This window comes from Papaver somniferum, chromosome 4 (assembly GCF_003573695.1).
Source record: "Papaver somniferum cultivar HN1 chromosome 4, ASM357369v1, whole genome shotgun sequence".
In the NCBI taxonomy this organism is placed as follows: domain Eukaryota; kingdom Viridiplantae; phylum Streptophyta; class Magnoliopsida; order Ranunculales; family Papaveraceae; genus Papaver; species Papaver somniferum.
Window position 1 is genome coordinate 81,443,139 of NC_039361.1, and position 26,439 is coordinate 81,469,577.

General features: G+C 36.0%; 1 long non-coding RNA gene across 1 annotated transcript; it reads right to left on the bottom strand.

The window, feature by feature from the left end:
- Window positions 1-13,270: 13,270 nt before the first annotated feature.
- Window positions 13,271-14,898, bottom strand: LOC113276021. The gene is made up of 2 exons (XR_003323865.1): window positions 14,707-14,898; window positions 13,271-14,617 (listed from the first exon to the last, which is right to left on the bottom strand). It is a non-coding gene; the product is annotated as an uncharacterized LOC113276021 (long non-coding RNA).
- Between the last annotated feature and the right edge of the window lie 11,541 nt (window positions 14,899-26,439).

Genomic DNA, 26,439 nt, shown 5'->3' on the forward strand with positions numbered 1-26,439 from the left:
CGAAGACTTGATAACCAAATCTGTCTCCCATAGAAAGTCTATTCTGATAGATAAATCTGTCTCCCACATAAATACCTATGAAGTTTTTGTCTCGTCTTTTGGTAAATCAAGGTGAACAGGAACCAATTGATAATCCGGTCTTATATTCCTGAATAATATCCTATAAATATCAACCACCTTACACTAACTTAACTATATGGTAGTAGAAAAAGTTATTGTGGAATCACAAAGAATGACACGAAGAGCTTTGTGATTACTTTTTATATCTTACCTATTACAGATAAATATCAAGCAAATCTTAGAGAAGATAACACTAAATACGATAGAACAAGTAAGATCAGAACACGTAACTACAGAGAAAATAGTTGGGTCTGGCTTCAAAATCCCAATGAAGTCTTTAAGTCGTTAACCTATAATGGTTTTAGGAAAAACCTAGGTTAAAGGAGAATTGACTCTAGTCGCAATTAGTATCACACAAGAGGTGTGGGGATTAGGTTTTCCAGTTGCCTTCTTGATAGACACATTTTTGTGTCTGATATAATCTCAATTGTATATATTGTTAGTGCTCGATTTTGTATTTATTTTGGCTTTTTATGTCTTTATAGGTGTTTTTGGAAAAATAAGATTTTGCGGCGAAATTGGCTCGAAAAGTGTTTTTTGCGTTCATGGGAGGACATTTGCTATTCGGACCCTCACTTTGGATAAGAGGTAACATAATTACTAAGGGGCATCCCATTTCTAGGCAGCTGCTAATCGCACCCCTACTCTGGATAGGGGGCGACCATCTTCTACATTTTAAATTCAAAAGGCGAGAAAGTAGATACAGTTCTGGCAGATTTAGGGTTCTTGATTTGAAGGAGTTTGAGGTCGATTAAACCTCTGATTTTCATAGGATAGACTCCTTATAGGTCTAGGAATCTGATATGGGTGTTGAAATCGATTAGACTGGGCTCAATCGACGGATTTTTATCACAACAGAAAATATGGAAAGACACGTGTGTGACCTGTTTTAGGGAATTTAGAGAGATTAAAGTGATTTAAACCTTCAAAGATTTGTATCTATCTAAGGAAGAGTTTAGAATAAAAAATGAAAGCTCAGAAACGCGTAGAAATTTTAAAACAAGAAACTGCCGCAACTTTGCCGTGAAGAGAAGGAAAGAGATTTTGGAAGATTTGGGAGAGATTTTATCAGTATTTTTTTATATAAATAGATTGTTTGGGTCATATAGAAGGGGTGTCGAGAGTTTGGGGACCTAAGGAGAGCCAGCGAAGAAGAAATCAGAGTTTTATCAAACTCTGTTTCTGCTGTTGCTGCTGCTGAAGAGGAAGAACGCGAAGAACATTGACGCACGAGAAACAGTCGCAGAACAGTGTCGTTGTTTAACAGCTGAAGAACAAGGACAGTCGTATTCTAGGGTCTTAAATTTCTGATCCTGTAACAGTTGATTAGTAACGTATATCTTCAGTATTGCAACACCAACTGTAACGGTGACTTTTGTAACATCTATACACCATTGCAGATATGTTGTTTTATATATTCTCTTCAATAAAACCACCTTTTGAGCCATGATTTATTATTTTGAACTTGTTTTTGATATGAGGAGCTAAACCCCATTGCTGAGGCGATAGAGGAAGCTATTTTTCCAACAAAAAGCGGTACAATCTATTTAATTTAATTTATTGCAATATTATTATGATTATTTTCCTTGGACTATTATTGAATATGATTTTTATTTGAGTGATTGTGATCTATTTTGATGGAGTATGCTTAGTTTATAGACTCTTGATGCTTCATACTTGGTATTTACAATTATTGCTTTTGAAAATCTACTTGTTGCAATAGTAAGAATCAAATTGAACAAGAAAATTGCATGAATACAAAGATAGGATTAAATCACCTTAAACTTGGAAAATAGTGGAATCTTAGCCTTATTCTTTTAATATTGATATCAACTTTGATTGAGTTTGCTATAATTTTTAGTGAGTTTTCTATTTTAATATTAGAATTTAAGTCTAATTAATATCCTTCACAAGTCTGAGAATCGAACCACTTTTACCACTATCTACAAATCACACCACTTCTCCCTTGTATAGTCTTCAAATCAAGGTTTGATAGCTTTGAAACAAAGCAATCAATATTCAGCGTTAGATGAAAACTTAATTTAAGATTCAAGCTAAGTTTGCTTAAAACAAAAGAAATATCTCCCCACTGTTAGATGGTCTTAGCTTGTTACACACAAATGAAATATACCTTCATTTAGATATGGTTAATCGTACCTAAACGTGTATATTGAGTTGGCTCAACAACAGTTAAATGAAGTTAGCCATGTGAACACTTTTGTATTAACCACATTCATCTAACACTTCTAGATCAAATGATAATCAAATGAATATAATTGTGTTACTCATAGAGTTTTTCAATTATTTATATTCTCACAGAAGTATATAAGACACAATTGAAGCAAAATCGGATTGAACCAAAGAATCAGTTCATGAACATTTTAGCCACGGTTTGCAAAGATTGCATTCCTTAATTTATAAATGTATTTGTATGATTATCGAATCATAGTTAATTTTAGAACTTAAACCAACTCAGTTTGCAAACGGGTACGCAAACTAGAGTTCCATACTTTGATCTTTTCCGACAGTTCGCAAACGGGTACGCATAATGTCGTTCCAGAACGAACTCAGGTGAAACAGTTTGCAAACAGGTACGCAAACTTGGTTCCCGGAGTTTAACAGTTAAAACTGTTCACATACGGGTTGCATACTTGGTTATATCTAGACAATGGTTATTTGTTCTAAACTCCCATTTCAATCATTGAAACATCCTTAGAAGACGACAATAGTTGTCTCACACAAACTATTATCTTATAAGTAATTTTCAAGTGATCGAATGATCAACACGAAACATTCCGAGTCTACAACAAATGATTGTCTCACACAAATCATGTAAGATGTTACAAGACGATCTTCACATGATCATCTTTTGACTCATTATTTAGTTTCCAACAAATAAATTGTTTTCAACTAAACTCGTCAAGTATAATGATGAACGTAGTTAAAGCAAAAATATTTCCAACACATATTTCGAGAAAGATATAAGCGAGTTAAACTCAGCTAGAAATATCAAATGTGTATTATGTAAAGTATATATAGCTATACGACATAGTCTCAATAGGAGATAGAATATAATAGACTTATGAGTGATAGATGAGTTCAAGTCTCCATATACCTTCTGTTGATGAAGTTCCTCCAAGCTCCCTCAGTAGATCTTCGTCTTCAATCGATGAACGTCGTGAAATCTAAAGCTCAACTACACATTCTATCCTAATCCGAGACATAGCTATAAGTAGACTAGAAATCAGGACTTATAGTTTTGACACCTAAACTTGACAAACAAGCTTGAGATAACAACGCTTGCGAGTTCGACCGAGCAGTGCTCTAACACCTATAGTGCAATCAATAGTAGGACAACCAAGATCCTTATATTTAAGAGGCATTCTTTGATTAGTAATGGAGCTTACTTGATCAGCAAGGAAAGCTCTCTTTTGCACATACAAATTATGCTTCACAATGCACATTTCTTCCAAGAACTTAACATAAAGAGGAATATGCTTAATGGCATCTAAAAGAGGAATGTTAATCTTAACATGTTTGAAACGAGGCTACACGTGACGGGGCGTATTGAGATTATTAGTCCCACATAGTATGGGAAGTCCAAGATCCCGCAGTTTATAAGCTTTAAGAAACTCTAACCTTGCAAGACGGTTTTCGAGATTAGTTAAGCCCATGGAATTCAATATGGTATCAGAACAGGTAATTTATGACGAGTTGTTCGACTGCAGCTTTATTCTGTGCCAATGTATTTAATCTCGGCCGAGATGGCAGAGATACCGCTGATAATATATGTTTCGGTGTTTATCCGAGATGCCGATATTTCATCGATATTCGACGATATTTTCCAATATTTCACCGATATTCATCGCAATATAGTGTCTCGGTCCTCGGTCGATATTTATCGAAATCTGATATTGACTACATTGCTCTGTGCCACCAGATTCATTGTCCACGTGTTAGACCCAATGAGACCACACGTGAGGGGGCACGTTGAGATTATTAGTCTCACATAGTATGAGAAGTTTAAGATCCTGCAGTTTATAAGCCTTGAGCGACCATAAACTTGTAAACCAGTTTTTGAGGTTAAGTAGGCCCATGGACTTCCATAATAATAGACAAACGTCTCTCTTTGTTCTCTTGGGTTAAAAACATACTACAATTAATTCTCCTTTCATAACCATATATTATGGTCTAACTTTATCATGGAATAAGATTATCAACAATTAGGCTAACCTCTATGGATCACCAAGTTCAACTTTCAAGTTGAAGTCATGTCAGCTTGAATCACCAAATGTACCTAATAGTTTGGCACGTTGTGCCTAATAGTGGAGTCGTCAAGAATGTTTTTATGTAATGGTCTAATGGTTGGGAACAAAAGTGAATCTTTTTTTTTTTGCGTCCAATCATTGGGCGTACTGGGTTGAATATTAAATGACCATAAATGTTTTTTGTTTTTGTTTTTTTGGTTAAGAATTTGGTGTTAGCGAATTTCAAACTCAGGTCACTAGTACCGTCACATAATAACTTTATTATCGTACTAGAATGACCATAGATGTTAGCATTATTGATTCGGGAGTTGATCGAATCTAGTGATTAATGGCTTCCTCCAACGAGCATCGTGATCGAATCTTATTTTGACACATTGTTGAGTCACATCGGTCTCCTCTAAATCTAATTCGAACCATTTTAAGCCTCATGAAATGAACTATGATAAAGCGAGGGATATCACGTGCATCGTCGGGTATGTATTCTCGAGTCTTTACAATCGTGCGATTCACGATTCGGTTCATTTTTCACAAAATTGATTCGACTCGCTTCTGTGAATCGTTAGTTAGTCAACCTTATTTGACTACGATTGTCGAATGGATTTTTTCATAAATGAAATCGTGAAGTTTCAAGCCTATTACCTCCTACGTCACATGAGTAGCCTCTAACCAATGTTACACCTTGATTTTTGTTGATGTTTAATGAACTTTACTAATATATAGGAACCAAAGACCAAAACTAGGAAAAAAAAGGTATTATCTCAGTAAAATATGAAACATAAAAATTAATTATATATCAAAAATAAAGTCTTAGGAGCATTTAAAACCCTTCCTTATTATGCTCTCCACGTGGCTAGCAGATATTTAGGCCGATCGAGCAAAGCGATGGAGGACTCTATATATGGTGACTTTGTGTATAAACCAAAGAGGAAGGGAAATATGTATTAGACATTTTCATAAATAAACCAAACACGAAGAGCAATATGTATTAGACATTTTTGTAAATAAACCAAAAAGGAAAGGTAAATGGGTATAAGAGTCAAATTGTAGTATGTATCATATTTATTCAGGGGTATAATCGTCAAGCAAACTAGAGTATAACATATCTAAAAATCTGTGCCTTGGAATTTTATAAACTTTATCTCGTTGGAAAGATTTTAAAGAGATCTACACAATGAATACAAAGAACAATATCAAATTCAAAGTTTTTACAAAAAATTCAGAGGTATTTATCATTTTAGGCACAATTTTCAAAAATTGATTTCATATCCATTATGCAAGCCACCACAAAGGAAGCATAACACATTATGTAGCCATATTTTGGTTTATGCATCAACTAATTTTCCATTGCAAAACGGTGTACTCCCTCCGTTTCAGGAAAAGTGATACTTTCACTTTAGACATAAAATTTCTTTTACAGTCCAATTGCAGCAGTGTTCCTTTTTTTCTTCGGTCGGCCTTCCCCACTGTGGGAGCGGATACTATCTATCATAAAATCACGACCCAGAACTAAGTTACCTGGCATTTTTAGGGGCGACCCCAAAAGAATTAGGGGCGACTTTTTTATTCCCAACCCATAGACAAGGTTAAGGGATGTCCAAAAGGATAGTAGTATACGTTAATGCCCTTCAATAATCGGAAGTTATTTTGTGCCCGATTATTAATACTAAATCAGGAGTTAAGTAACGTAAAGATACTACCGATTGATATGAAATTTGTGCTAAATGCATATTTGGGGCTACTATTAGCCGAAAGTTAATGATAGATTCATTTACTACCTATTATAGGCTCAACCAAAATTCAAAAAAAAAAATAATTTTTGTAAAATCTCATTTTGGAGCTACTCTGTATTCGGTAGTTATATGAACTATTTTGACTACCGAATATGGTTGACTATTTGCAAAGAGAGCCATTGTACAATCGGAATTCAGGATTTTACCTCATTTACTACCGATTATAGGCTCAACCAAAATTCAAAAATAGATGATTTTGGCAAAATCTCATTTTGGGGCTACTCTATATTCGGTAGTTATATGAACTATCTCGACTACCGATTATGGTAGGATATTTGTATAGCGCCTCCTAAGCTATCAACTGACTAATCCATTAAATTAGATAAATAAGAGGCACTAAAAATCTAAATCATTTACTTAAACATTCAATTAAGAAATTTGCTACAAAACTTAACCCAAAACTAGCCCCGCTCAGAAATATACATATACAAGAACTTCTCTCAAATGATGCATATACAATAGTCATTTGGTTTGCAAACATAATAAATATAGCAGAAGTTAACTAATTAACGAAGTCAACTCCTCGAAGCTTCCGCTGCGCAACTCTGATCTGTCTCTGAAGCTGAAAGTGGGAATGGGTGAGTACATCATCCCTAAAAGGGGTGCCCCGTAGGAATAACATTTAATTTTCAAGTAATCATTGGCATGATTTGGAAAACAATACATGTTTTCACAAACATTAGAAGACAACCAAACCACTGAAATAAACAATCATGTATATGGACCTAAACTCCTTTTTTAGTTTCTGCGGTGATATTTACACACCTGATAACTTTCTGTGGCGACATTTACACGCCGTAATATTGATGGCCGTACCACCTATATAGTCTGTGGGTGGATGTGCAAACCCGTAATATTGATGTCAATCCCACATCGAATAAAGCAGAAAAGTAAAATAATGAAGGAGCGTATCCGATATACCAAAGTTGGAAATTCTCATTTCCCAAAGAAAATCATAAAGACTACCAAACCATTACAATTCCTTTCCAGGCAATGGAAAGATTAAAAGAATCCACAATACTTCCGGAATTTAAAATAAACAATGCATAGATTACGCTATCAGGAAATGCATGAGTTTGTTAAACAAGGACTTTTATAAAAGAAACAACAATAATGGTTGCAAAAGAGTTAAAGTATTCCCACCTCTTTTGATGACAAGCCTCGCCTACCTTGAGATCCTCAATCCACCGGTTCAACCTTTGATTCGATCGTTGTTAATAAAGATTAACTGTGAATCACACAATCACTCTAAGGAATCAACAAAAGGATCATACAAGGCTCATATCAATCTCATACAATAATCTAGTTATAAGTTTAGTGAACCATCTAATGGTTCTAAGCCCATTATGGTATCTCATTCTCTACCTTGAACGTAATTAAAAGTTTACCAATCAATTAGGTTGGTTCTATAGTCCATTAGCTAAGTCTCAAGAATGTCTACAACTTTGTAGAAGAATCCAAAGGATAATTCGGAACATAAGGGGTCCAAAATATCAATTTAGGAAAATAGAGTCATCCTAGTCAACTAACAGTCACTAACGGTCAAAAAGACAGTCCAAGGTCAACCTAACAGTCAACGTCTAAGTCTAGGTCAGAGTCTAGTCAAAGTCAGGTCAACTCAAGGGTTAACTCAGTCAATGATCCAACTCAGTCAGACACTGAGTCAGCTATACAAAAATAAAACAGACTGAATAAGTCCAGTCAGACATGCTTAAGGTTCACATACAGCTGAGACTCTAATCCTAGCTTAAATTCAATCTATTCATTCTAACAAAACTTTATAATTTAAATACAACAGAAATCTAATACATTTTCGATCATACAATTTGTTCTCACTGCAATCATACTCTTCAGGCATCTTCATAAGTTTCATAAACACAATCATATACACAATCCACTTCCCAAACTGAGATTTCTATATCTATTTTAACATCAACCAAACTAGCTGCCCAAGCCAACACCTTCATTGTAACTTATAACTTCATTTGCAACTACCACAGTCCATCATTAACTCAGTTCACAACACCTCACTCTCGGCTCCCCATTGCTCTCACCAGTTCAGCATCAACAACTTCACTTGTGTTACCAACTCAATATCCAGCCATACCTCTTATCTTCATAACAGCGTCATCAATACCTTTCTTGCAACTTCAACAACTCCAGTTCCAAACTCATCTCCACCTCTACTTCCGCTGCAAAGCACCATTTACAACTCTAGTATCTAATTCATCTTCATACCCTATTATCAATTTACAACTACAGGTACCAACCATCAACATCATTTAGGCTCAACTTAGCAAACACATCCTCAAAGTATCTTCAACATCATCTTTATATTCATTAACTGACTTCATCTCCAGATTATACTTGCACCAGCCCAACACATACTAATTCAATATCACTACCACCAAAGTCTCAGTTTCATTACCAAACTCCTCAAGTCAGCAATCTCATAAATCAAATCCACTAACTCAACTTCACCTGTCACTTGAGCTTCATCAGCAACATCATTACCAACTCAGGCAGTTCATAATTAGCTCCATTACTAAGCCATGGCATCTCCAAACTAACACACATATATAATCGTTCAGATACACCGATTCAATCTTCCTCCAGATACCAACCAATAATTCCCTGTAACATCCACTATTTAACATTAACAATCCTATCACCAAAGACCAAACCATGATAACTCCAATTCCAACAACACCAATTCTTCACGGAATCTTCTCCTATGTCAACCCAATTCATAGTAGATTCCGAATCAGGGAAAACCCCCAATCTTATACCCTCTTCAAATCCTTAAATTCTTATTTCCTCTTTACAAATCCCTGAATCAAAAACCAATTTCAATCACTAACACAATCTTGAAACAACATCAGTTCTTCTTCGATTCATCACTGCTAAACCCACCTTCTTCATCAATAATTCAAACTCTGGAACCCTAATCTTAATTTCCTAGAGAACCAAAATTAAACCTTATGCAACTCTTCCTACTCTAATTAACAACAAACCCATGAAACACAACACCAAATAAACTCAATTTCATAAAGAAATTCAATCAAAACAGAAACCCTAAATAGCTTACCCATTTTCTGCTTCTTCTTGTGACTAAACAACCTCAGCACCATCACCTTCGTCTTCAACCGATAAGGATAAAAATATCTACAAGAATTCTCGTACAAATAAACTCTCAAATCTCTGAGATCGGATTAAACAGAGAAGAGAAGATGAAGAACAGGGAAGAAGAAGAAAGAATAAGGAAAGAGAAAGAGAAAAGAGAAATGAGTTTCCTTACGATCGGTCTATAGGGATAAGACCAAGAAACTTACCGAGGAGCCCAAAAATGGATAAGGGCAGCCAGACGGTTTAGTGGTAAAACGATTATTTTGTTCTTCGACTATTCTGATGATATCTTCTTCGTCCGGTATCCGAATGACATGTTCGAGTAGTCTATTGCGCATAACTTTTCTAGACCTATCTAGTGATATTAATTTCGTAACTAGATCGTTGTTAGATTAATTTTTATTAATCAACATCCGTCTTTAATTAATCGGGTCAATAGCAGCTTAGTCATCTCTTGACTGGTCTAATAGCGTTGACAAGCTTGAGGCTCGTTACATTCTCCTCACCTTATAACATTTTCGTCCTCTAAAATCGAACTGTTCTTCTGGTCTTCAGAACTCCTCACCTTATGAAGAAACACTATCTCTCGACTAAGTGCAAGTACTGCTCGTACTTACAAACGCGCGAAAAGAACAACTCATTTTAAATGAGTCAGAATAACAAGAACAAAAGCACAAGCCTATTTGGTTTTCTGCAACTAAGATCTATAATTTGTAGCTCTAGGTTCAATGGACTAACCTTTCTATTTCATAAGGATTGTCTCTAAGTTCATTATGGTAATTTGATTCTAACAGATAAGCATGTCTAAGTTCTATACGCTAAAATTTATAATCTGGTATTTATTAATTTATTAATTTGGCGTAGTTCCGTGTTTGTTATATATTTATCTATATAATTAATCCAAATATGATTTAACGTACATCTATCAGATATTTTAACTTTACTGTTATATAATATATAAATTATCTGAACATTATCTACTTTAAATATGATATTAACAAAATTATCGAAATACTATTATCAATAGTGTTACTATTTTCTGTATCTTTATTATTATTGATATTAGTTTTTTTATAGTCCCATTGGTACACTAAGTCTTAATTTTCTAAGTATGACTATAACTGATTTTACCTAATCATATCGAGTCTCTATACTATATACTCCCTCTGTTCCACTTTAGATGATGTTTTTGGAGTTTTCACGCAGATTAAGAAATGAAGAGAGGTATGGATATTTTCCATTTATACCTTTAAGAAAAGTCTTCAAACATTAATTGTTATTAGGGCACTTAAAAATAAACTTATAGTTCCAAGACAAAATGTTAGGGTGTTATTGGAAGTTTTATGGAAAAATACGAAAAACATTCAAGTATTGTGGAACAAAAAAATAACCCTAAAACATCATCTAAAATGGAATGGAGCGAGTATATCATATTAAATATTAGCGTTGGTAACTTAATATTATTTCAATTTGGGTCTGCATAAAAATGTAATATATTCTGATAGTCTTTAATGTAAGGTATCCTATTAATTTACGAATTTGTTTTCTTTCAAGTCTATTGTCGCACTAAACATCCAAATATTATTACTAATTCCTCATGTATGTTTGTTTAATTTTTTAATGATCAATTAAATCAGTTATTAAACTAAAGTTAATTTTGGGTATAAGATTACTAGGAATTCTAGTCTTTTTATTTTACGTTGTATGTCCCTACGTTCTTAGGTCTAATCTAACAAGTTTTACATTAACTATCTGGTTTCAAAACACAAGAAGGTATTTCTAATTTTATTTAATTTACAAAATCTAACCGTAGATAATTACTAATAATTTTGCCTACCTACTTGATTCTAATTATTACTTTTGTCATTATATACTTACTAATAGGATTTTTAGTTAGATAAAGTTCATTACAATAATAATAGATAAGTGTTGATATTACTTTTATTATAATTATTAGTGATCTTATTGTCATTTATTATTATTAACACTAATGGTCGAACTATTGTCTTAACTACTCTTACCACTTAACTTTATATCTAGTTCGATAGATAAAAGGTTCTAATTATGAGAAAAGGTATCCTATTAGCCTCTAAATAAAATTTAAGATTTATCAGTTCACTAATAGAAGCAAGTCTTCCTTAACATGAATGGTAATCCATGCTTGTAGTTGGCCTGTCCAGGTTAGCAAGACCCGACGATGGTTTCCTACGAACAAAGACAACACAAACACACCAGAATTACAAACCTAACTATTCTCCAGTGCTACATTATCTATGTTAAATAATTGAGTCTAACTAATCTCTAATTCTCTATTGAAATATCTAAACTATAATGTAACTGGTTTCAACCTACAACTTTTACTTCATAGTTTATATAGTAACATACATACACATCACACTAAATAAACAAATCAGCATGTTATACAAAACAATCAAACAATTCAATTCAAAAATATTTTAGTTCCTGATTGTTTTTAGTAATTAAAATTTATCTCACAACCCAACCCAGTTCTAAACTAGTTTCATCTGTTAACTGGCACTGGCAATTCCTATTTTCGCCCATATAAGATCTAATAGTGAGCTATGATACCAACAATGTAGCGCCCCCTAAGCTATCAGCTGACTAATCCATTAAATTAGCTAAATAAGAGGCACTAAAAATCTAAATCATTTACTTAAACATTCAATTAAGAAATCTGCTACAAAACTTAACCCAAAACTAGCCCAGCTCAGAAATATACATATACAAGAACTCTCTCAAATGTTATATATACAATAGTCATTTGGTTTGCAAACATAATAAATATAGCAGAAGTTAACTAATTAACGAAGTCAACTCCTCGAAGCTTCCGCTGCGCAACTCTGATCTGTCTCTGAAACTGAAAGTGGGAATGGATGAGCACATCACCCCTAAAAGGGGTGCCCCATAGGAATAACATTTAACTTTCAAGTATTCATTGGCATGATTTGGAAAACAGTACATGTTTTCACAAACATTAGAAGACAACCAAACCACTGAAATAAACAATCATGTATATGGACCTAAACTCCTTCTTTAGTTTCTGCGGTGACATTTACACACCTGATAACTTTCTGTGGCGACATTTACACGCCGTAATATTGATGGTCGTACCACCTATATATCCTGTGGGTGAATGTACACACCCGTAATATTGATGCCAATTCCACACCAAATAAAGCACAAAAGTAAAATAACGAAGGAGCGTATCCGATATACCAAAGTTGGAAATCTCATTTCCCAAAGACAATCATAAAGACCAACAAAGCATTACAATTCCTTTCCAGGCAATGGAAAGATTAAAAGAATCAACAGTACTTCCGAAATTTAAAATAAACAATGCATGGATTAGGCAATGCATGAGTTTGTTAAACAAGGACTTTTATAAAATAAACAACAACAATGGTTGTAAAAGTGTTAAAGTATTCCCACCTCTTTTGATGACAAGCCTCGCCTACCTTGAGATCCTCAATCCACCGGCTCAACCTTTGATTCGATCGTTGTTAATAAAGATTAACTGTTAGTCACACAATCATTCTAAGGAATCAACAAAAGGATCATACAAGGCTCATATCAATCTCATACAATAATCTAGTTATAAGTTTAGTGAACCATCTAATGGTTCTAATCCCATTATGGTATCTCATTCTCTACCTTGAACGTAATTAAGAATTTACCAATCCAATTAGGTTGGTTTTATAGTCCATTAGCTAAGTCTCAAGAATGTCTACAACTTTGTAGAAGACTCCAAAGGCTAATTCGGACCATAAGGAGTCCAAAATATCATTTTAGGAAAATAGAGTCATCCTAGTCAACTAACAGTCACTAATGGTCAAACTGGCAGTCCAAAGTCAACCTGACAGTCAATGTCTAAGTCTAGGTCAAAGTCTAGTCAAGGTCAGGTCAACTCAAGGGTTAACTCAGTCAACGATCCAACTCAGTCAGCTATACAAAACTAAAACAGACTGAATAAGTCCAGTCATACATGCTTAAGGTTCACATACAGCTGAGACTCTAATCCTAGCTTAAATACAATCTATTCATTCCAACAAAACTTTATAATTTAAATACAACAGAAATCTAATATATTTTCAATCATACAATTTGTTCTAACTGTAATTCTAACACCAAACAATCTTTATATCATCAATCCCATCATCTAAAGCTCATCCACATACTCTTCAGGCCTCTTCATAAGTTTCATTCCAAACAACACAATCATATACACAATCCACTTCCTAAACTGATATTTATGTATCTCTTTTAGAACCAACCAAACTAGCTACCCAAGCCAACACCTTCATTATAACTTATAACTTCATTTGCAGCTACCACAGTCCATCATTAACTCAGTTCACAACACCTCACTATCGGCTCCCCATTGCTCTCACCAGTTCATCATCAACAACTTCACTTGTGTTACCAACTCAATATCAATCCATACCTCTTATCTTCATAACAGCGTCATCAATACCTTTCTTGCAACTTCAACAACTCTAGTTCCAAACTCATCTCCACCTCTATTGCCGCTACAAAGCACCATTTACAACTCTAGTATCTAATTCATGTTCATGCCCTATAAATCAATTCACAACTACAGGTACCAACCGTCAACATCTCAGTTAGGCTCAACTGAACAAACACATCCTCAAAGTATCTTCAACATCATCTTTATCTTCATTAACTGACTTCATCTCCAGATTATACTTGCACCATCCCAACACATACTAATTCAATATCACTACCACCTAAGTCTCAGTTTCATTACCAAACTCCTGAAGTCAGCAATCTCATAAATCAAATCCACTAACTCAACTTCACCTGTCACTTGAGCTTCATCAGCAACATCATTACCAACTTAGGAAGTTCATAATTAGCTCCATTACTAAGCCATAGTATCTCCAAACTAACACACATACATAATCGTTCAAATACACCGATTCAATCTTCCTCCCGATACCAACCAATAACCTGTAACATCCACTATTTAACACTAACAATCCTATCACTAAAGACCAAACCATGATAACTACAATTCCAACAACACCAATTCTTCACTGAATCTTCTCCTATGTCAACCCAATTCATAGTAGATTCCGAATCAGGGAAAACCCCCAATCTTAGATCCTCTTCAAATCCCTAAATTCTTATTTCTTCTTTACAAAGCCCTGAATCAAAACCCAATTTCAATCACAAACACAAGCTTGAAACAACATCAGTTCTTCTTCGATTCATCACTGTTAAACCCACCTTCTTCATCAATAATTAAAACTCGGGAACCCTGATCTTAATTTCCTAAAGAAACCAAAATTAAACCTTACAACACCAAACAAACTCAATTTCATAAAGAAATTCAATCAAAACAGAAACCCTAAATAACTTACCGTTTTTCTGCTTCTTCCTGTGACTAAACAACCTCAGCACCATCACCTTCATCTTCAACCGATAAGGATAAAAAATCTACAAGAATTCTCGTACAAATAAACACTCAAATCTCTGAGGTCGGATTAAACAGAGAAGAGAAGATTAAGAACAGAGAAGAAGAAGAAAGAACAAGGAAAGAGAAAGAGAAAAGAGAAAAGAGAAATGAGTTTCCTTACAATCGGTCTAGGGATAAGACCAAGAAAATTACTGAGGCGCCCAAAAATGGATAAGGGCAGCCAGGCGGTTTAGTGGGAAAACGATTATTTTGTTCTTCGACTATTTTGATGATATCTTCTTCTTCCGGTATCCGAATGACATGTTCGAGTAGTCTATTGTGCATAACTTTTCGAGACCTGTCTAGTGATATTAATTTCGTAACTAGATCGTTGTTAGATTAATTTCTATTAATTAACATCCGTCTTTAATTAATCAGGTCAATAGCGGCTTAGTCGTCTCCTGACTGGTCTAATAGCGTTGACGAGCTTGAGGCTCGTTACAATTTGCAAAGAGAGCCACTACATAATCGGTAGTCAGGATAACTTCATTTATTACCGATTATAGGCTCAACAAAAATTCAAAAAATTGAGAATGTTTGCAAAATCTCATTTTGGGGCTATTCTATGTTCGGTAGTTATGAACTATCTTGACTACCGATTATGCTAGGATTTCGGTAAAGAGGTCTACTATATAATCGTAAGTCAGGATACCTTCGTTTACTACCGATTATAGGTTCAACCAAAATTCAAAAAATATAGATTTTTTGCAAAATCTCATTTTGGGGCTACTTTATATTGGGAGTTAAATAACCTAAATTCACTACCGATTATGGTAACATTTTAGCCAAAGGTCTACTTTAATCGGGCACAAAATAACTTTATTAACTAACGATTATAAGATAATCAAAATTCAAAAGATAGAGGATTTTATTTTGGGGATACTTTATATTCGGAAGTTATATAAACTAAATTGACTCCCGATTGTGGATTAGCTTCCCGATTGTAAAGTTATATACCGATTATAAAGGGTAGTTTGGCCATTAAAAAATGGGAGATAAGGGATGGCTACATTTTATGTTTGGGTGACCTTTTTTGTCTTTTTGTGTAGTTCCTAATTCTTTTGGTGTCACCCCTAAAAATGCCAGGCTAAGTTATCCGATTCTGGTTGGAGGCGATATTGAAAAATGAAACTTTTGGCAAAAACTCCTCGTCATATTGGTGTGCGGTAAACCATCCAGCATCCCCACCGTCTGGTTTCTATTGTGTCGCTGCAGATTTTAGATGAAAATTGATCAAAAGAACACTAAATTGGAGGACAAGCGGTTTCAAATCCAAATAGGTAAAAAGAAGAAACACCCTCAGGTTTCTAATTCTTAGCCAAGAAAATAAGGAAACATAGAAAAGGTTAAATTTTTATTTATTGATTGGAAACAGAAAAAAAAAAGTTCAAACCTTTGATTTGAAATTCAAGTTTAAGGAGTAATTTTGATTCCTTAATGTATTTTTTTGGCGGTGAGGTTGAGCTAGTATACATATAGGTGTTTCTGTGATTTGGTAAGGAAAAAATTGGGAATTTGCAAAATTTATTTATACTTCTGTTACGACACCAACACCTTCTACCTTGATTTCCTTAATTAGTTTGCTTAAGTTCTCTTTAATTGGTTTACTTATTTTTAGTTAGTTTCCCTGTTTAGATAAAACTCTTAAATTTAGTTTCTCTTTACGTAAATTCCAAGTTTTGGTGGAGTATAAATACGTAACTTGAGTTGTATTAAAGCATCAATCAATATAACTATTCAGTTAAACTAGTTTTCTCTTTCTCAAGCTGGTGGCTAACCCCCAACTCAAAGGGTTTATCCAGTTCTTGTTACAATTAAACCCTGTGAAGATTATCTTAACGACTCAAATTCCTGTGCAGATTATACCTAAAGGTCTAGAACCCTAACACCTGGTATCAGAGCAGGTTTTGATCAAACCCTAAATTCTACAAAAAAAAAATTTACAATGGGTCAAAACTATACAGAGAATATGAAAAGTGTAAGTGAAGGCATCTCTGATATGTCTAAAAATCTAGATACCCTAATTACTAGTTTGGCTAAAAAACAACTGGAAGAAGCCGAGAAGAAAAAAACCAAGGATGTTGAAAAACTTCAATTAAGAGAAGAAGAACGCGTTACTCGTAAACAAGAAACAACTGCGAATAATAAAGTTCTCGCAGATGCCATTGCTACCAGTATTACAACAGCTTTGAATACTTTGTCCACAACTCTGTCGACAAGTATATCCACAGCTTTATCTACTCACGTCTCTCAAAACCTATCCACAGAGCTCACCAATTCATTGAATATATTCCTCAGCCTGCTACTAATGGTGATGGTAACAATCGTGGTAAAAATCCTCCACCTCCACCTTCGCCTGCCAGACCTAGTGTCATTAACCTCAAATTTCCTTACTTTGATGGAGAAGATCCTGATGGCTGGATTTTCAACGCCGATAAATACTTTTCTGTTCATACAGCTGATGATGCTCTCAAGATTATCATTGTTGTTGCTAGTTTGAAAGGTGATGCTAATGTATGGTATCGTTGGAAACAAACCAAAGTTACGATAGTTACATGGTCAGAATTCTGTTCTCATGTTCGTACTAGATTTGCCCCTGCCAAATTTGTTGATGATCGGCTAGCCATTAGCATAATCGAACAGAAAGGGTCAGTATGTGAACATATCCCTGAATTTGAAATATTATTAAATTTTGTTGATTTTCTAGAGGATTATTTGATTAGTTGCTTTATTCGTTCATTAAAACCTCACATTGGTACTACGGTTAAACTTTTGTCACCACCAACTTTAGCTGAGGCCTTTGCTAAAGCAATCCATCAAGAATAAGCTTATGCATCTGTCAATAAGGCTGCTACATGACAACCTTATCGTCCTCCTCAATTCATACCTACAACCACAGTACAACCTACCCCATACAATAAATCTTCTTTGCCTCCTGGTGCTAGAAGATTATCTCCAGCTGAACAACGAGAACAACAAGCTCAAGGTATTTGTTTTAATTATGATAAATTATTCACACCAAATCATATCTGTGAAAATCCAAGATTAACTCTACTGGACATTGATGAAGTTGAACCTGATTTATCTGCTTCACAAACTGAAGAACCTACTATTTTTGATAATATTGAGATATCTGAATCCGAGCCTAAGATTTCTTTGAATTCCTTGATGGGATCTCCTTTTCCTAGAACAATGAGGATTACTGGTTTTACAAAAGATCAACCTATTACTGTGTTAATTGATTCAGGTTCAACACACAATTTTCTTCATCCTTCTTTGGCCAAGAAATGTGGTTATTCAATTCAATCCAACACTTTACCACTTAGTGTTACGGTTGGAGATGGTGGTAAATTGGATACTCGAGGAGTTTGTTTTAGTGTTCCCATTTGTTTTCAGAAGCAGGATTTTACAATAGATTTTCATATACTTGATATTAGTGGATGTGATGCAGTATTAGGAGTTCAATGGTTGCGAAATTTAAGAAAAATTAAATGGGATATTGCAAAGTTGACCATGCAGTTTCACATTGATGGTGCAGCTATTTCATTAATGGAGATAACATCCCTTTTATCATGATTATGGAAGCAGATTCAATGCAGCGTATGTTATGCACTGAAACTCATGCAGTTTTCATTCAATTATCTGTCATAAGTACTTCTAATGATCTGCCACCTAACTCAAATCTGACACCTGAAGTATCTACATTAATTTCCAAGTTTGTTGACTTTTTCAAAACCCCTACATCTCTTCCACCAGAACGGGTTCATGATCATAAAATTCCACTTTTACCTGGTGCTGCTCCTGTCAATGTGAGATCTTATAGATATCCCCATTTTCAGAAGGATGAAATAGAGAAGATAGTTCAAGAACTACAACAGGCTGGATTTATACGGCCAAGCTCCAGTCCTTACTCTTCTCCTATACTTATGGTGCGTAAAAAGGATGGTTCTTGGCGCCTGTGTATAGATTATCGAGCTCTAAACAAAGTCACTATAAAAGATCGTTTTCATATTTCAATGGTAGATGAGTTGCTGGATGAGTTATTTGGAGAAACTGTTTTTACAAAATTGGATTTGCGATCAGGGTATTATCAAATTCGACTTCATGGAGCTTATGTTTTAAAAACTGCGTTTAGAACACATGATGGTCATTTTGAGTTCTTAGTTATGCCCTTTGGATTATCAAATGCTCATGCTACATTTCAGAGTTTGATGAATCATATTTTCATACCATATTTGCAAAGATTTGTTCTTGTCTTCTTTGATGATATACTTGTTTTTAGCAAGAATATGAAGGAGCATACTGAACACTTATCTATTGTGTTTGATATATTAAGATCTAATTCTTTGTTTGTCAAAGAATCCAAGTGTACTTTCGTTAAACCAACAATATGTTATCTTGGTCATGTAATTTATGCTAAGGGTGTTTCAGTGGAGAATGACAAGATTCAATGCATACTTTCATGGAAAATTCCTCTACAATAAAGGAATTGCGAGGTTTTGTTGGCTTAGTTGGGTATTATCGAAATTTTGTCAACGATTATGGGAGGACTAGTGCTCCAATAACACAATTGCTCAAAAAAGATGCTTTTGTATGGTCTGATAAGGCAACTATTGCATTCCGTTTATTGCAGAAAGCTCTCACTACAACTCCAGTTCTACAACTGCCTGATTTCACAAAAGAGTTTACCTTGGAATGCGATGCTTCTGGTAATGGCATTGGCGCTGTCTTAACTCAGCAATAACGTCCAATTGCATTCTATAATAAAACACTTTCTTGGAAGAATCTTAATCTCTCTATTTATGATAAAGAGATGTTGGCCATTGTCTTTGCAGTTCAAAAATGGCGACCTTACTTACTTGGCAGACACTTTAAGATTTCCACTGATCATCGCAGTCTCAAATTTTTCCTTGATCAGAAACTTTCTTCCATGGAGCAACAAAAGTGGTTATCTAAGTTATTGGGCTACGATTATGAAATTGTTTTTCGTCGTGGCAAAGAAAATGTTGCAGCTGATGTACTATCAAGAAATGTTGGCTCTAATTTCCATATTTCTACACATGTCTTCTCTGGAGTTAATGAGATTAGTAAAGAATACCATGATGATGCTGATTTGGGAATCATTATCCAACAATTACAGCAACATACGACTTCTAAGGTACATTTCTCCTATACTAATGGTATTTTACGTTTTAAAGGTCGTATAGTTGTACCTTCAAATTCTACTTGGTGCACAAAACTACTGGAAGAATTTCATTCAAACCCTATTGGAGGTCACTCTGGTTATTTAAGGACTTACAAGCGTCTACAGCAAAAAAAATATTGGAGAGGCATGAAACATTCAGCGAAAGAATTTGTCTCTCGTTGTGATACTTGTCAGCGTAATAAGTCTGAAGCATCATCTCCACCAAGGCTTTTTAGTCCTCTTCCAATCCCAACTGACATTTGGATGGATATTTCTTTAGATTTCATTGATGCATTTCCAACTTCTAGTCGAAGAAATTCTATTTTAGTCATTGTTGACAGACTATCCAAGTATGCTCATTTTATACCTCTTTCTCATCCACATACTGCAAGTTATGTTGCTGAAGTGTTTGTGTGAGAATTTTTCAGACTTCATGGTATGCCAAAGAGTATAGCAAGTGATAGAGACCCAATTTTTATCAAAAATTTTTGGGAAGCATTTTTTGCCATGCAGAATACCAAACTCTGTCAAACTACTGCATACCATCCACAATCAGATGGGCAAACAGAGGTGACAAATAGGACTCTAGAATGTTATCTTCGATGTTTTGTAGGAATGAAACCAACTGAATGGGTTAAATGGCTGCCATGGGAAGAATGGTGGTACAACACCAGTCATCACTCAGCTATTAACATGACACCGTATCAAGCTGTTTATAGCAGAATTCCTCCAACAATTGCTAGTTATCTTCCTGGTTCTACGACTGTGAATGATGTTGATATCAATTTACGAGCACGAGATCATACATTAAAGATCTTAAAGTTTCATCTTGAAGCAGCCCAAACACGAATGAAGAACAATGCTGATGCAAATCGCACTGAAAAGAAAATATGAGATTAATGATTGGGTATTTTTACGTCTTAAGCCATACAGACAATCGTCAGTTTCTAGTCAGTCTTTTTCTAAAATTTCTCCTAAGTTTTATGGGCCTTATCGCGTCATTGAGAAGATTGGTGAAGTTGCGTATAAATTGGAATTACCTACTACAAGCCGTATACATCCAATTTTTCATGTTTCTCAGCTTAAATTGAAACTTGGTTTTTCTGTTGATGTTGAACAAACCTTTCCCAGCATAATTAATTATGAGAAATGGGAACCAGACTCTGTTTTACAGCGCCAAATGTACAAGAAAAACAATATTGCTGGAACCAAGTGGCTAGTTCAATGGAAAGATCATCCCAAAGAAGAAGCGACATGGGAAGATGCATATGATATTCTCGCTCGTTTTCCAAAGTTTAAAGCTTGAGGACAAGCTATTTTTTCCAGCATGGTGGGATGTTACGACACCAACACCTTCTACTCTGATTTCGTTAATTAGTTTGCTTAAGTTCTCTTTAATTGGTTTACTTATTTTTATCTAGTTTCCCTATTTAGATAAAACTCTTAAATTTAGTTTCTCTTTACGTAAACTCCAAGTTTTGGTGGAGTATTGATGTGATTTGTAGATAGTGGTAAAAAGTGATTCGATTCTCGAACTTGTGAAGGATAACTTTAGACTTAAATTCAAAACTAAATTGAAAACTCACTAATAATTATAAGAAACACTGACAAAGTTGGTATCAATATTAAAAGAATACTGAGGCTAAGATTCCACTATTTTCCAAGTTTAAGGTGATTTAATCCAATCTTTGTATTCATGCAATTTTCTCATTCAATTTGATTCTTACTATTGCGACAAGTAGATTTTCAAAAGCAATAATTGTAAATACCAAGTATGAAGCATCAAAAGTCTTAAACTAAGCATACTCCATCAAAATAGATCACAATTACTCAAATAAAAATCATATTCGATATTAGTTCAAGGAAAATAATCATAATAAAATTGCAATAAATAGATAAAAGAGAATATACCACTTCTTGTTGGAAAAATAGCTTCCTCTAGTGCCTCAGCAATGGGGTTTAGCTCCTCATATTAACCATGTTCTCAAAGTTTTTATAGCTCAAAAGTGTACAAGGAGGTGAAAAAGTGATAACACAGCCGATTCGCAACAGTGTGAAGGTGTTGCAGAATCTCTGTTACAAAGAGGAAACAGTAGCTAAAGACCTAATGCAATTACTGTTGATAAACGATAGATGGGTTCTGCTGTTGAATAGCGATAGTGTTCTGCGACAGATACTTGTGCGTCAATGTTCTTCGTGTTCTTCCTCTTCAGCAGCAGCAGCAGAATAAGGTATTTTCCTGCAACTCGATCTCTAGAGCTCTGTGGTGTTCTAAACTTCTCTGAAAGGCTTCGTCCCCCTTCTATGAGTTATCCCAACTTCTTTTATAGCCCACAGGTCGATTTAATCTCCAAGAAATCTCCTTTTTCTTTTTGCCAAAGTTACGGGTTTTATCTATTCTTTCCATATCCTCATACGCGGCTTCAAACACTCCATGTTTTGCTTCTCACGCGTCTTCCAAGTATAATCCAACATCCCAGACTCTCTCAAAGATAGTCTTAACTTCAACAGAGAATCATATTTCCTTATCTACCTGATAGTTTCCATATATCAACCAAAATCCCGTGAAAAACTTCGCCTCCCTGTTTTAGACAACTCGATGATTTCCTCCTCTACTTTCGAATCTAGAGGGATTACCATCCCTATTTTGATGAATTTAGTGAATCCCAACAAATATCCACGTCAAACTCCGACTAAATCTGCTCCTAGTCATCAACAGAACTTCGATAAACTTCCACCTCCTCTGTTTCACTCCAACACGGTTGTCCAGCCCAAAATACTCGATCCAAACATACACACCAACCCTGTCAGGCTCTAACAGGTCCATTCCAACGAAAATAAGCCATTGAATCTCCATAGAAATCGCTCAAAACTCCAACCCTTAATCTGCCTGCGTTTGCACTATTTTCCCGCCAATTTGAAATTTGAGTTTGGGAAGAAAGGTGGTCGCCCCCTATCCAGAGTGGGGGTGCGAATAACAGTTGTCTTGGTGGTGTCTTGGGGGTGCCCCTTATCCAAACCGGGGGTCCGAATAGCAAGTGTCCTCCGGGTGCTTTCCGACAACTTTTCGAGCCAATTTTTTCCAAAAATGTTTATTGGCCAAAAATACCTACTAATAAATAAAACACCATAATAAGTACAAAAATGAGCCCTAACAATATATAGAATCGAGAAAAATCGGACACAAAAATGTGTCTATCAAGTATAAATACGTAACTTGAGTTGTATTAAAGCATCAATCAACATAACTATTCAGTTAAACTAGTTTTCTCTTTCTCAAACTGGTGGATAACCCCCAACTCAAAGGGTTTATCCAGTTCTTGTTACAATTCAACTCTGTGAAGATTATCTTAACGACTCAAATTCTTGTGCAAATTATACCTAAATGTCTAGAACCCTAACATCCTCTCCATCCTGGGCCTTTATTTTTTGGTAAGGAATAAGGATAGTAGTGAAAACATGGGGGGTGACGAGAAAGCAAATACTCTAATTGATCAACTGATGAACAGTGATAAATATAAACAAAGATTACAACAGTTTGAAGATTATATCAACTTCGTGTATAACTTCTGTCACGGAAGTACTAATGATGATGAGGAGGATGAAGAGGAAGAAGAGGAGGAAGAGGAGGCTGGTCATGTCTTTCGATACTCATCAAGAGACGATATATTACCGGGGCTTAAGGATATACTGAGGACCATTCCTAGAGACAATATGAAGAAATCTATGGAGCATCTTCAAATCCTCGACAGCTGTTATATAACCTGGATTCTTGTGTCATTGTTCCGTTCCCCGGTTAAAGAAAATAAAGAGATAGCCAAGGAATGTATTAGGCTCTTTCTAGTCGACCATAAAACCAATTCTGGTTTCTTCTTACCTAGGTCCATACAAAAGCAGTGTGTTACTATAGTTTTGAGCTTTTGCGAATTCTTTCGTGGAGCCAGTGATGATGATGGGTGCCAGTTATACTACTCCTGTCGTGAAACTCTTGTATACATACAGAAATCAATTGCTTTCTGTAAACATGGGAATTTGACTAAGAACCCAAAGCCACCATTGCCAAGACCGGGGTCGCCAGAGACGATAATGGGGGCTCTGGGTATAAGCCAAAGACACCATTGCCAAGACCGGGATCGCCATGTGTGCTTGTGGGTTGTACCAGAGGGAGGCTGCCCTGAAGATAATAATTGATGGGCGCTCAAATAGTCCCAGATGTGATAGTACATGTGTAAGGATATTAACGGAAGACTTACTAGAAAAGGCATTAAGGTACACGTGTACGGTATCCACATGTGGGACTTTGCCTATAAAAGCAAGGAATCCTCCCAAAAATAGTAGGGTTCTCTAGATAATTGTATTGTGTATTGAGATTAGTCTCCTCATTACCCTAAGATAATTTAAGTGTGTTTACATTTGGCGACTTCACTGGGGAGTAGTCTTCGGTACCAATATAATTTCAACTTTGATGGAGTCCTCGGCCACAGGCAACCTAAACAACACAGGCCCAGAACCCCCTATTAAAGAAACAGGAGGGTCAATGGCAGCATCAGGCATCAACGAAATGGTGAATCGACAAACAAACCCTGAATTTGGGATGCCACTGACGGAAGAGTCAGGAGGACAGAACCAAGGTCTACTAATAAGGGTAAGTCAATTGAGCGTACCCGGGGTCGCGTCCAGACATGTTGAGGAGATCCAACAGGCACCAACCGGGGTAGACAGGATAAATACACTGACATCAGAACAACCATCACCAGACCCGCATCAGCTCGAGATACAACAAATGCGTCAAGAGTTGGCCAGCTCAGACAAGAGAAGGCTGGTCCTTATGGAAAGATTATCTAAACTGCAACCTGAAGGTGGAGATGAAGACTCTAACCTTTTCGGGGTACCCCAGCATCCCCTTTTGCTACAGAGCAGAGCCCAGCGGACCCTCTTTGGGAGATGACTCTCATCCATCAGGTCAAACCCCCAACGGAGTGAGACGCCAGGGTCTATCCATGTGCCAAACGAAAGCACTCAAAACTTTGAAGGGAAACCCATCAAGGAAATAGAACAAGTCCCTATAACGGAAGAACACATCTCTAAATATCTTGAGGAACATTATGGTCTAACCCCGCCCACGGAAAATTTTACTGTGCAGTACCCTTTTACTCAAGGCCTATTGGATAAGTCGATGACAGTAACGTACAAACAACCAAAGTTTCAATTATTTGACGGCTCTGGAAACGCGACAGAGCACATATTTCGTTTTCTCATGAGTTTGAATGAACACGCCACAAATGATTCTATTTGCCTCAGGGAATTCGGAAAGTCACTTACCGGGGCATCTTTCTCGTGGTTCGTAGGGCTTGAAGAAAACAACATCTCGTCGTGGAATGAAATGCGAACTCAATTTATGAAGAAATTTTACTCTCGGAAGAAGCAACTTACCATCTCAGGCATTTGTAACCATAAATTCAAGCCGGGAGGGAAGTACTTAGATTTTGCGAGGAGTTTCCGGGGAGAGTGTCTTCGTAGCAACGTGAAAATTCCTGAGAAGGAACTTGTCAAGATAGGCATCAGCCGGTTTCCGGCAGAACTTAGCTTTATTCTCGCAGCAGTTAGGCTAGAAACCTTTGCAGACTTCGAAGACGCATGTTCTCGGGCAGATGACGCAGCGGAATTCAAAACATCTGAAGCCAAACAATGGGGACACTCAGTGGCATATGCCAAGGATGAAGGCACCAACGGACAAGGGAAAATACAAGCTAGCTTTAGAGACGGGAAAGGCTACAAGATAAGCGGTGACTCAAGCGAAGTGGTAGAGACCCCAGACTTCCCATGTCCGCTAGAAGTTGCAATCGAACTTTTGGAAGAGTGGCGTAAGGACGGGGACAAGACCCTCCCCTCTCCTGCGAAAGAACCAACAGAACAAGACAAACGTCACCCAAGGTACTTCTACTTCCACCAAAAGGTGGAACATGCGACAAAGAACTGTAGAACATTCAAGTGGAAAATCTATAACAGACAGGGGAGTGGGGAAATCGATTTTGGCACATAGACACATATTCAGAAGGATCCCTTGCCACGGAAAGTCTTCATGATCACACACGAAGAACCTGAGGCAACCACAGGAGAAGTTTGTGTCGTGTCTGAGGCAGATGACTATCAATACATTGCAGCCACGGTCGCCAAAAAACAACTATTTGCAGCATTTTTGGATACTCTGAACTTCATAGCTGAACAACGTCATGTCGCATCAATCATTATAACCAAGATAGTTGCGAATGAGGAAATACACCAGTATCTGGACCGCAGGTACCCACTCCCAACTGATATCATCACCTTTTCAAAAAAAGGTCGTACAACGGATTGCGACCATACAAGACCCTTGTATATAACAGTGATAATTCAAAAGCATAAGTTCAAAAGAGCTTTTGTTGACACAGGGGCATCACTTAACTTGATCCC